The sequence below is a fragment of the Schistocerca piceifrons genome, chromosome 4, assembly GCF_021461385.2.
Source record: "Schistocerca piceifrons isolate TAMUIC-IGC-003096 chromosome 4, iqSchPice1.1, whole genome shotgun sequence".
Lineage (NCBI taxonomy): Eukaryota > Metazoa > Arthropoda > Insecta > Orthoptera > Acrididae > Schistocerca > Schistocerca piceifrons.
In genome coordinates, this window is record NC_060141.1 from 762017973 (window position 1) to 762028670 (window position 10698).

Here is a 10698-nt window from a genome sequence, read left to right on the forward strand (position 1 = left end):
CTTACCACTTCAGACGCTCGCCGCGGACAGACTGACCTGCTGGGCTCCTACCGAGCGTGCTTCACAAATACAAACGGAAGTGACCAGAGAGGCAGCTCCCTATACCAACATGACAAGGGACGGACAGGACCATACTAAGAATAGAAACCTCTTTGCTTCTAGAAAGCGTAGCTACCTGTTCCGGCGTTGGTCCTACTGTCCTCTAGCAGACAGGCTTGTCTGCTACCATCAAGCATGCAACTAGAAATACATTTGCTCATTCATTCTTTCACACAGAAGGGAAGGGGGATGACAGTATCTTATCACGTACAGTATATAAAAGAAAGCGGATGTAGGTTCCGTATGAGACTATGTGACATGAATTATATATAAACTGTGTTTTAAAGTGTAGTAGTGTGACAGATCATTCTTGTTTATGTGTAAAAGTAACACGTTTCACTGCTCAGTCTCCTCCCAGATAGTCAGAAACACCACAGTAAATTTAGAAGAGGAATTTATGCCGTAAATGACAATAGATTTAAGAAATTAACATGAAAGGAATCCAACAGAGACCTTTCAAGATATTGACTATCAAAGATCGTTTGCACTTTTCTGGGCCCCTCTGTGTGTCCTGTCAGGTCTTGTAACAACGATAAACAGCAGAGAACTGCAACTCTAATCATTCCCATACCTGCCGATGGAGTATGCGTGCACAGAATTACATTGACATCCTACGGTGCCTTCCTGACTTTTTTGACAGGCAGTGCAGATATAAATGATATAGAAGATAACGACGTCAACTCCGCGAGGCTGTTCACGGATGATGCTGTTGCTCATAGGAAAGTGGCAAAGCTAGAAATCGCAGCGAAATCAGTAAGGCCTGCCGAGGATCACAGCTTGATGCAGGAAATGGCTGTTCACTCTTGCCATAAATAAAGGTAACGTAGTGAGTCTAAACAGCTGGAGAAATCCATTACACTTCTGTTACACTATTGGCGACACGTCATTAGTAATAGTAACAAATTTAATATAATTTTATCCATATTTTGGAGCTTAAAACGTGACTGTATTCAAAACATTGGAGGTATGAATTAAACAACGCCATTAGTCACAACTTTTTCGTGTTTAACTAACTACACGATGCATTTCGGACCCTGTGGGTCCATCGTCAGGTGTACTTTGTTTTAATACATGTTTTATTTCTTCTCCTGAATGAGGTGAAATGCATATTCCTGTCACGAAAAGGTTTAATGTTAGGTTATGAATTTCGTAAGTCGAACGCGGAAAATATGCGCAAAATAGTGGAAAATGAACAGTGTAGCCGGCCGGAGTGGCCTTGCGGTTCTAGGTGCTACAGTCTGGAGCCGAGCGACCGCTACTGTCGCAGCTTCGAATCCTGCTCGGGTATGGATGTGTGTGATGTCCTTAGGTTAGTTAGGTTTAATTAGTTCTAAGTTCTAGGCGACTGAAGACCTCAGAAGTTACGTCGCATAGTGCTCAGAGCCATTTGAACCAATTTTGAATAGTGTAAACTTACCACATTGTCCAAGGAAAGCATTTTCAACGTTTTAGTACCGGCAAACTTTATTTTCTCCGTCATTTTATCACATGTCACTTCATTCAGGATGTACATTTGCACACACATGTTTATAAACACTTACAGATGTTTTTGTACTGTCAAAGATGAATTTATTCGTAGTGCTAAAGATACAACTATAAACAGTTGACATATGCAAGCAATAACTTTAGAATAGGTCTTTAAAATTACTGAAAGAACTATGGCTTGCAAAATTTGTTTGTTCATTTAACATAGATCCTGGTTTTTTTTTTGATTTTGTGGAGGTATATCTGCAGTTATTCTAACAGACTTAGGGTTTTACCATTGGGTTCGTTATGTAGTATTACCAAATTGTTTTCTAGACTGTTGATGACATGTTTAGTTTCCAACGTATGTTGTGCAATGACTAATTTTTCGAAATTCTTGAGCATGAAAGCATTTACATGTTCTTGAAAACGGGTGTTGAAGTTTCTGCCTGTTTTCCCTACATAGTAGGCGGGACAACTGGGGCATGATACTTTGTACACTTCGCTGTTGTTGCACGTTTGTGTATTTGATTTTACATTATGGATGAGTAGGTTTCCTAAATTATTATTGGTTGAGAATGCAACTGTTACATTTGTTTTTCTGAAAAGGTTGGCGTTTTTTTATGATCTGGGGCCCAGGTATGGGACACTGGCGAATATTTTCTCTTCTTTCACAGTGTGTCCACTCGTTGTCTTGTTTTTATGTATTTGTTTGCTTGAATTGTCAATTGTTTTGGCTGTGTAGCCATTGCTTATGGCAATGTTCTTTATTGTATCTATCTCGTTCTTAACAGTGTTTTCTTCTAAATCAAGGGAGTGTACTCTGTGTAGCATGGACCTAAATGCAGCATGTTTCTGTTTTGACAAATTTAAAATATATGAGAATTTCTTCCAATCCTCCTGTGAACGGGAACGCGTTATGCAGATCTTGGTGTCACTCGCGTCCTTCTCGAAAAGTTTTTACTGGGTTTAACGAAGGCGCTGTTGGCCTGATATATTCGACGATGCCCTTTGGCTACACTGTCAGAAGGATCCTTGTAAGAAATACCAAATTTAGATAACCTGAAGATGCCTAAATAAGGCGAAACGCGTAGTTCAAAAATAAAAACTAAAATTGCAACCAAGACTGTTTTTAACCAATACTGTATATGAGAATGTCCATTTGGGATGATTTTGAGTAGAACGAGCTCACAGACGGGTGGCTATACAAAAAGGGGATGCCAGCATGAGATACATGCGGGTATGCTAAGAAAATGCAATTCGTGTCGAAAAGGCCCGGGATTTCAACGCAACAGCTTCCCAAGTGCACGTCCAGCGCAGCAAGCAGGACGCCTCCCCGACTGGTGACCGTTACACGAGAGACAGGGGAAACTCGTTGGCGCTACCGAACGCGACAATGGGACAAAGTGTCGGCTTACGGTGGGATTACCAAACGTAGTTTCCTTTGCTCGATGTGTTATCAGATCGGACAGCCGCGGAACACAACGGAGCTATTGTCGCTAAGATCAGGTGATGTGGCGAGCTGACGGCGCGCGATGCCTTCTTGTGCAACGTCTGTTGATACCAGAGCTGACGCACGAAACAGACGGCGGGACGCCTGCGAATTCTCCGCGTGGCCAGCGCGTCTCGTTACCATAGCGGTGGCTGCTTTTCTAAGCACCTCACCAAACCGTCGTCTGATATGAGGCAACACCATGCCGGTGTAGCCGTATTTCTCTGCCCGTCGCCATCTATGCTATTTGCTTGTAGTTGTTGCAGTTCATTCCGCTAACAACACTTGGTAATATAGGTTTGCTGGGCCTGTCTCTTAATTTTTTTACTCGGAAGATTTCCTTCCAAGATTTTTTTATGAAGCTACTACGTCCAATTGGGCGTCCAGTTAATTTAGTTCAAATGGTTCAAATGGCTCTGAGCACTATGGGACTTAACTTCTAAGTTCATCAATCCCCTAGAACTTAAAGAACTACTTAAACCTAACTAACCTAAGGACATCACACACATCCATGCCCGAGGCAGGATTCGAACCTGCGACCGTAGCGGTCGCGCGGTTCCAGACTGTAGCGCCTAGAACCGCTCGGCCAACCCGGCCAGCTAATTTAGTTTTTCTTCTCTATATCACGTTAATACTCTCCTCTCTTTAATTTCTTTTAATATTTGTTCATTAGATATGCTTTCAGTCCAGGATGTTTTTGTGGCTCTTCTCAATATCCACACCGGCGTTGGTTTAAAATTTTACGTTTCTCGTTGTCCCAGAGTCCACGCTTCGCTGCCATAACCTGAAATGCTCAAAATAAATGTCTAGATGAATTTCTTTGTTCTTTCCATATTATGGTGGTTGTCTGTTAATAAATTACTCTCTGAATATAAGGCGTGTGAGGCAGAGTGATTGTCTGGGTGAGCGCCAATTAAGTGGCAGTGTGAGTGAATGAGTGTCATTTCCTATTTACCGTGTGACAACAATTTTAGCCACTTTATCCGCATTTTATATATATATATATATATATATATATATATATATATATATATATATATATATATAGATAGATAGATAGATATGTGTAAGGGTGCTGATAATCTGGGCGTTGGTCGCCCATAAATTCCAAAAAACTCACACACACACACTGAATGCTTATTTGGTCATTGCAGTTTTCCTTTTAATGTCCATTATACTTCTGTCATATCTGTTTTTGTAGCTCACAAGTAGCACAATTTATTTACTTGCATTAGAATTTTATTTCTTATCTTAATGTTTACCCTCACTAGTCTGTTCGAGTCACCTATCACCATTATTTTAGTGTTATTTGTGTTAATTTGCAGTTTGTAGTTATACAAACCGCTGGACACAATAATTAACATATAGTTCATGTCCTTCTTAGAATCCCTAAGACTATCAGTAAATCAAATACAATGTATTTGTTTCTCATTGATTTTGATACATATGGAGTTCCTATGCGTTGTTTTTATTGCATTTTCTACAAATAAATAAAGTTATTTGATAATATAAGCGCCTGACAATCCTTACCAGTTTTAATAAGAATAACTGGCTCACTCACATTGTCCTAGATATTATTAAAGAAGATCTTACATTTCGTCAACTTCATAGAAGGATTTTAGTATCTCAGCCACCTGAACGACGGACTAAAGTTTTTTGAAAAGAATCTGTGGATCACTTAGCTGTCCTGCATAAGACAGCGTTTATCTGTAGCATGTACTTCACTGGGACAGCTTCAAGAAGTCAAATCTTCACCCGTAACAATAAATCACCCCACATCATTTTAAACGGACGAACTGACGTAGCAAGTAACAAGTAACCCATTTTTCAAAATTTCAAGGAATCTTTAGACTTGCAAAACTAAACAAACCAGGATAAAAAGCCCTTTCTCTCTCTCTCTCTCTCTCTCTCTCTCTCTCTCTCTCTCTCTCTCACACACACACACATACACACACACACACATATATATAATTCCCCCACCCGTCCACCCCGATATACCACCCTTCCAAATGCCCACGTAACATTTCATTAAAAATCACTCATGCAGTGCTGTAATGTTTTATTCATAAGTAATGATTTTTATACATTTATTAAGCAAAAAGAAAACTGTAAAACATAATTTCAGTACAAAAATTGTGGATGAAATATCATCCTAATTTCTTTGTCTGATAGATTTTGTAAGTAGCGTATATCAATTTTCCAATTTAAATACATGTTACTTTTGCAATACTGTATATAATGGAAACAGATATACACGTACTATCACCAGTGTCCAATGCGAGTGCTGAACAAAGAATGTCTCTGCCGCAAAACAAAATCTTTTTACGTAATTATTGTCATGTTCTTTCATTTATTTAGGTTTTGTGAAGCACGTGCAAGTTGTTAGCTGTGAAAAAGTTTCTGAAGTGCTAGAAAACTAACGTCACTGGAAATCATACATTACGTTTTCCAGAGTAATGAGTGCAGATACTAATAACTGTAAGAAATACATTTAAATCGATCTCATAATGTAATTAATTCTCATCACATCATTTTTACATCTTGCCACAGTACGCTCACTCCCCCCCCCCCCCCTCGAATGCTGCAAACGTGCTAAAAATATGTGCCATCTGACGATGAATCGGCTAGGCCATTCGACACCGGTAATGGAAAGTAATAATTAAAAACTAAAGCGTAAAACAAAAGGCGACTGGCTGCAGTAATTTCTGGAAACCTTTAATCAAGTCTTCTCATTATCAACGTCAAGGTTTATTCGCTAATTCGATAGTTTAGCAAGCGCGAGAGAGCTCGCAATTCCCTGTGATATTCCGCCAGAGACGTCTTCTCTGGCATCGGGACCGTCTCCCAAAGCTATCAGTCCGCCCGCGTGGTCTTATCTCTGTGCGTCTCGATATGTGATAACGGGAATTTTCCCCTGTGTAAAGCAGCCGCTCGCTCTTATAGCACAAAGGGAACTAGAAAAGTTCATTGAGAGTTAATTTTCAGAGTTCCTTGCTCCACTTAACGGCTCAGTACATATTGTACAATTGAAAATTAGTGTACAGGTTACAAACAGCTATCATCCATTCACCTTTCTACATGTCCTGTTGTAATGGTTCTCTATTTACGTGACCATTACGGCACTCCAACCCCAGTTCTCGATACGAGTAATAACGTACTACTTTTCTGCGATGTAACAGACATAATTTCGTGACAATATTCACATTTGGTTTTATTAATGTATAGGTACTACGATGTATCGATATATTACAGTGATATGGTTCATGTGTGTATTCATTTCTGTGAGACTGTCATAACTTTGACTTACTTGTAACCGTTTTGGCGCGAATGCGCACAGAGCAGTCTTTGTTTCACTTTGGCAGAAGTTAAGTTGTTATTTCGCTTTGTAAAAGAACAGTCAAGTCTTATGTTTTGTTGAAGTGGAAATTAAATATATGAAGATTGATACAAAACTATTTTCTTGATGATGACAATTAAGAAGAAGTATATGTGAATTTACAGGAAGTTTAACAAAAATGGGGATCGTGATCACCAAGTCAAAAATTACTTCTAATTGTTCTGATCTGGGATTGTCTGATCATTAAGAATTTGCTGAAAAACGCATTTGTTAGGTCTTCAAATATTGCTAAAATACAGATCTGGACCTTCTAGCAATCAAAGTGGAATCACCCTAGAATCAACAAGATGAGCCATAACAACTTCGACGAAATCTACATGGGAATCCATTCAAGATAAGTGCCAAATTAATGACTTTTTTTACAGTGACCTCATTATTTCGATTCTGACGATACCATCCACAGTCAATAACCTTGTTGTTGCCCGATAAAGCGAACATATGCTGCATGAGCAACATTATTAATCTGATTTCTAACCTACTTTGCAAGTGGTGGTATTGTTAGACTGTTCACATCCATTCCAGTCTCACAACAATCGCAATAACTATTTCGGCTCCAGTTTTTCATGCCAAAATGCCTTGGTGTTACATTAAACAGATCGCTGACATTCCATATACCTTTCCGACACAGCTTAGAAGGTACAAGCACGAGTGAACCTGGTGAGAACGCTGGCAGTTACAAGGATTAGGAACACTTCTGCGCGGAGCATCCCTTGCAATGGTATACTCTACAGTAGAATACTGCGCACCAGTTTTGTTCTGCAGCGCTCATGTGAAGAAAGCTGATGTTTACCTGAATGCAGTTACGAGAACAGTTAGTGGCACAGTCAGATCTGTACCCAATTGCTGGCTACCAATACCGTCGAACATCTGTCCAGCTCACCTTCGTCAAAGGGCGTCTCTCTACTACCAACAAATTTCTAAAAGCGAATCAATCCCTCTTCGCGAAAATTTACCCTAGCTGCCAACGAAACTCTTCAAATGTAGATCTAGCCGTATGTAAAGTACACCAGCGGCAAGACACAATCGATGACGAATGACGTTACCACTATAGCAGAGTTAGTGAACACGATTACCGGAGATACCTTCACTAAAGAAGACGAAGTAAATATTCCAGAAATAGAATCAAGAATAGCTGCCAACGTAACTTAGAAGTAGATATCATCAGTGAAGAGAAAAGCATCTTAAAGCAGTTAATAGAGGCAAGGCCTCCGGTCCACATTGTGTACCAGATAGATTCCTTTCAGAGCATGCAGGTGCATTAGCTCCACACTTAGCAATATATACAACCGCTCGCTCGACGAAAGATCCGTATCTAAAGATTGGAAAGCTGCACAGGTTACACCGATACTGAAGAAAGGAAGTAGGAGCGCTCTGCTGAATTACAGAACACTGTAACTGGCGTCGATTTAAAGTAGGGCTTTCGAACATACACTGCTTTCGAACATTAGGAATTACCTCGAAGAAAAGTTGTGCGATTGCATTCGTGACAGAAATGCCACATGTCACGGTATCTGACGGAAAGTCATCAAGTTAAACGGAAGTGCGGGAGTGATATTTCGCGTTCCCCATGGAATTATTGTAGCTACCTCCAGTTCCTAATATTTGTAAACGATTTACAAGATAATCTGAGCAGCCCTGTTAGATTGATTGCAGGCGATGCTGTTAATTACCGTCTAGTATAGTCATCAGAAGATCAAAACCAATGGCGAAATGATTTACACAAGATAACTGTACAGTGCAAAAAGTGGCGACTGACCCTAAATAATAAAAATTGCGAGGTCATCCACATGAGTATTAAAAGGAATCCGTTAAACAACGTTTACATGACAAATCATAGAAATGTAAGGGCTGTCAGCTAAATACTTAAGGATTACAATTGCGAACAATTTAAACTGGAACAATCACACAGATAACGTGGGAAAGGCGAACAAATAACTACGATTTATTGGCAGAGCACTTAGAAGATGCAACAGACGTACTAAAGAGACTGCCTACATTACGCATGTTCCACCTCTTCTGGAGTACTGCTGTGTGGTGTGGTATCTGTATCAGATAAGTTCGATGGAGGACACCGAAAAAGTTCAGAGAAGGGCAGCATGTTTTGTATTTATCGAGAAACAGCGGGGAGAGTGTCACGGATATTATAAGGCGAGGAGGGGTGGGTAAAGCTTTTTCCGTTGCGGCGAGATCTTTTCAGGAAATCTCAAACATCAAATTTCTCCTCTGAGTACGAAAATACTTTGTTGGCACCCACCTACATAGGGCGAAATGATTATCAGAGCTCACACGTGAAGATTTAAGTGTTCGTTTATCGCCGGCCAGTGTGGCCCAGCGGTTCTAGGCGCTGCAGTCTGGAACCGCGCGTCCACTACGGTCGCAGGTTCCAATCCTGCCTCGGGTATGGATGTGTGTGATGTCCTTAGGTTAGTTAGGTTTAAGTAGTTCTAAGTTCTAGGGGACTGGTGACCTAAGATGTTAAGTCCCAAAGTGCTCAGAGCCATTTGAGCCATTTTTTTCTTCGTTTATCCCACGAGCTGTTCGAGAGTGAAGTGATAGAGAAATAGTTTGAAGGTGGTTCGACGAGCCCTCTGCCAGACATTTGTGAACTGTAGAGTGTCACATAGCTGTAGATGTAGAAGATCTACATATGAAGAAGCCCAAATGCTCTCCACTGGGTGCAACCAGGATGCTGAATGTCTGAGTGGCAGGCTTCCATTGTCCTAGAGATGTGTGGGCACAGCTTAACAGATCCCAGACTGGAGAAGGTATGTGCAAATACATCTCCCAGAAGTGGGTCTTGTGCACCGACAATACGTGCAACTGTGGTGATATTCCGACAATGAGACACATTGTAAATGAGTGCCGTAACAAACGTTTTCCTGGTGGTAACACGAGTGACGAGGCGCTCCACTTGATTGAGTCTTCAGACATTCGTATGTAATCTGAACCGTTGAATGTTTGTATAGTGTTAGCCGTTGTAGATGTGTGTGTTGTTGGTTAAATATGTATAACATATCACGTTTCATTACCTGTATCTGTCACGAGAGAGAACAACGTCAAAATCACAGTCAAGTACGTGATCTCTTCAAGAAACTCAACTGAATTTAACCTCGTACGTTGATGGTAGACGACGGAAGCTATCCCCATTGGAGACAAGAGAGTCTTGTTGTGGCGTAGAAACAGTAGTTTGAACAGTTGCATTCCGCAAGAACGCCAGTTCCGACACTTTTGTTGCTATTTCATCACACAGGCACAGTTCCTAAACGCCAGAAACCTTGTGCCACAACTGTAAAATACAGACCGGCTATCTGCCACTAACTCGAACAAACTCCACGGCGGCCCTCCCTCGTAAGTTGCGTAATTAGGAACCCTGGGAAAGCACACACTGCATAGTGGGTGGGTTAACTGCTGCCTACGGCCCGTTGCAGTCAGCTTATCACTCTACACCCAATACGAGACGCAGAATGTCGAACACGTGTTCCTGCGAAAGACAACAGCTCGCTGCGTACGTCTGTGGTGCCTTCATAAACTACAGTGCCTTCCGTGAGTGGCTCTTAACGTTAGAAATACAGTTACAGTTCCTCCACAGCTGTAAAAAGGGACTCTGCGAAAGTCGTCAGGTGATTACTTAAAATGTTGGTGTAATATGTCTGTGCGACGTCACAGATCTGGAAGCAGCGGTACTCACAAGTAAAGACCGTTTTTAAGACATGTTTCTTCTGCACCTGTGCCGTTACTTCGTATAACCACCGACGCCGTCGGGACTCACTAAGGAAGCGGCTGAGCTGTGTGTGTGTGTGTGTGTGTGTGTGTGTGTGTGTGTGTGTGTGTGTGTGAGGGAGGGGAAGGGCCAAGGTAGGAGAACCATAGAGCCTTCTTACACTTCGGGAAAGTGGCGTGGCTTTTAGACAGACCGGTTAACAGTGTCCACAATTGTAGAACTTCAAATACGAGCCCTCCCTTTCATTGCTAGTAAGATATTCAGAAGCAGTTCCCTGACGTAATTAAACCTACAACGAAATCTACGTCTGCATGCCCCGATGACCTCTATACAGAGCGTGGTGGCGTGTACTTCACACCAGTGTGAAGTTCGGAGAGTAGGAGAGACGTACTGGCGAAGCTGACGCTGTGACGAAGGGTCGTCGGTCGTGCCTGGTCAAACATTTCCCGCGAAACGTAAGGGTATCTGAGTTCGAGTCCCAGTGCGACACACTGCTTTGATCTGTCAGAGAGTTTCAAGCCAGTA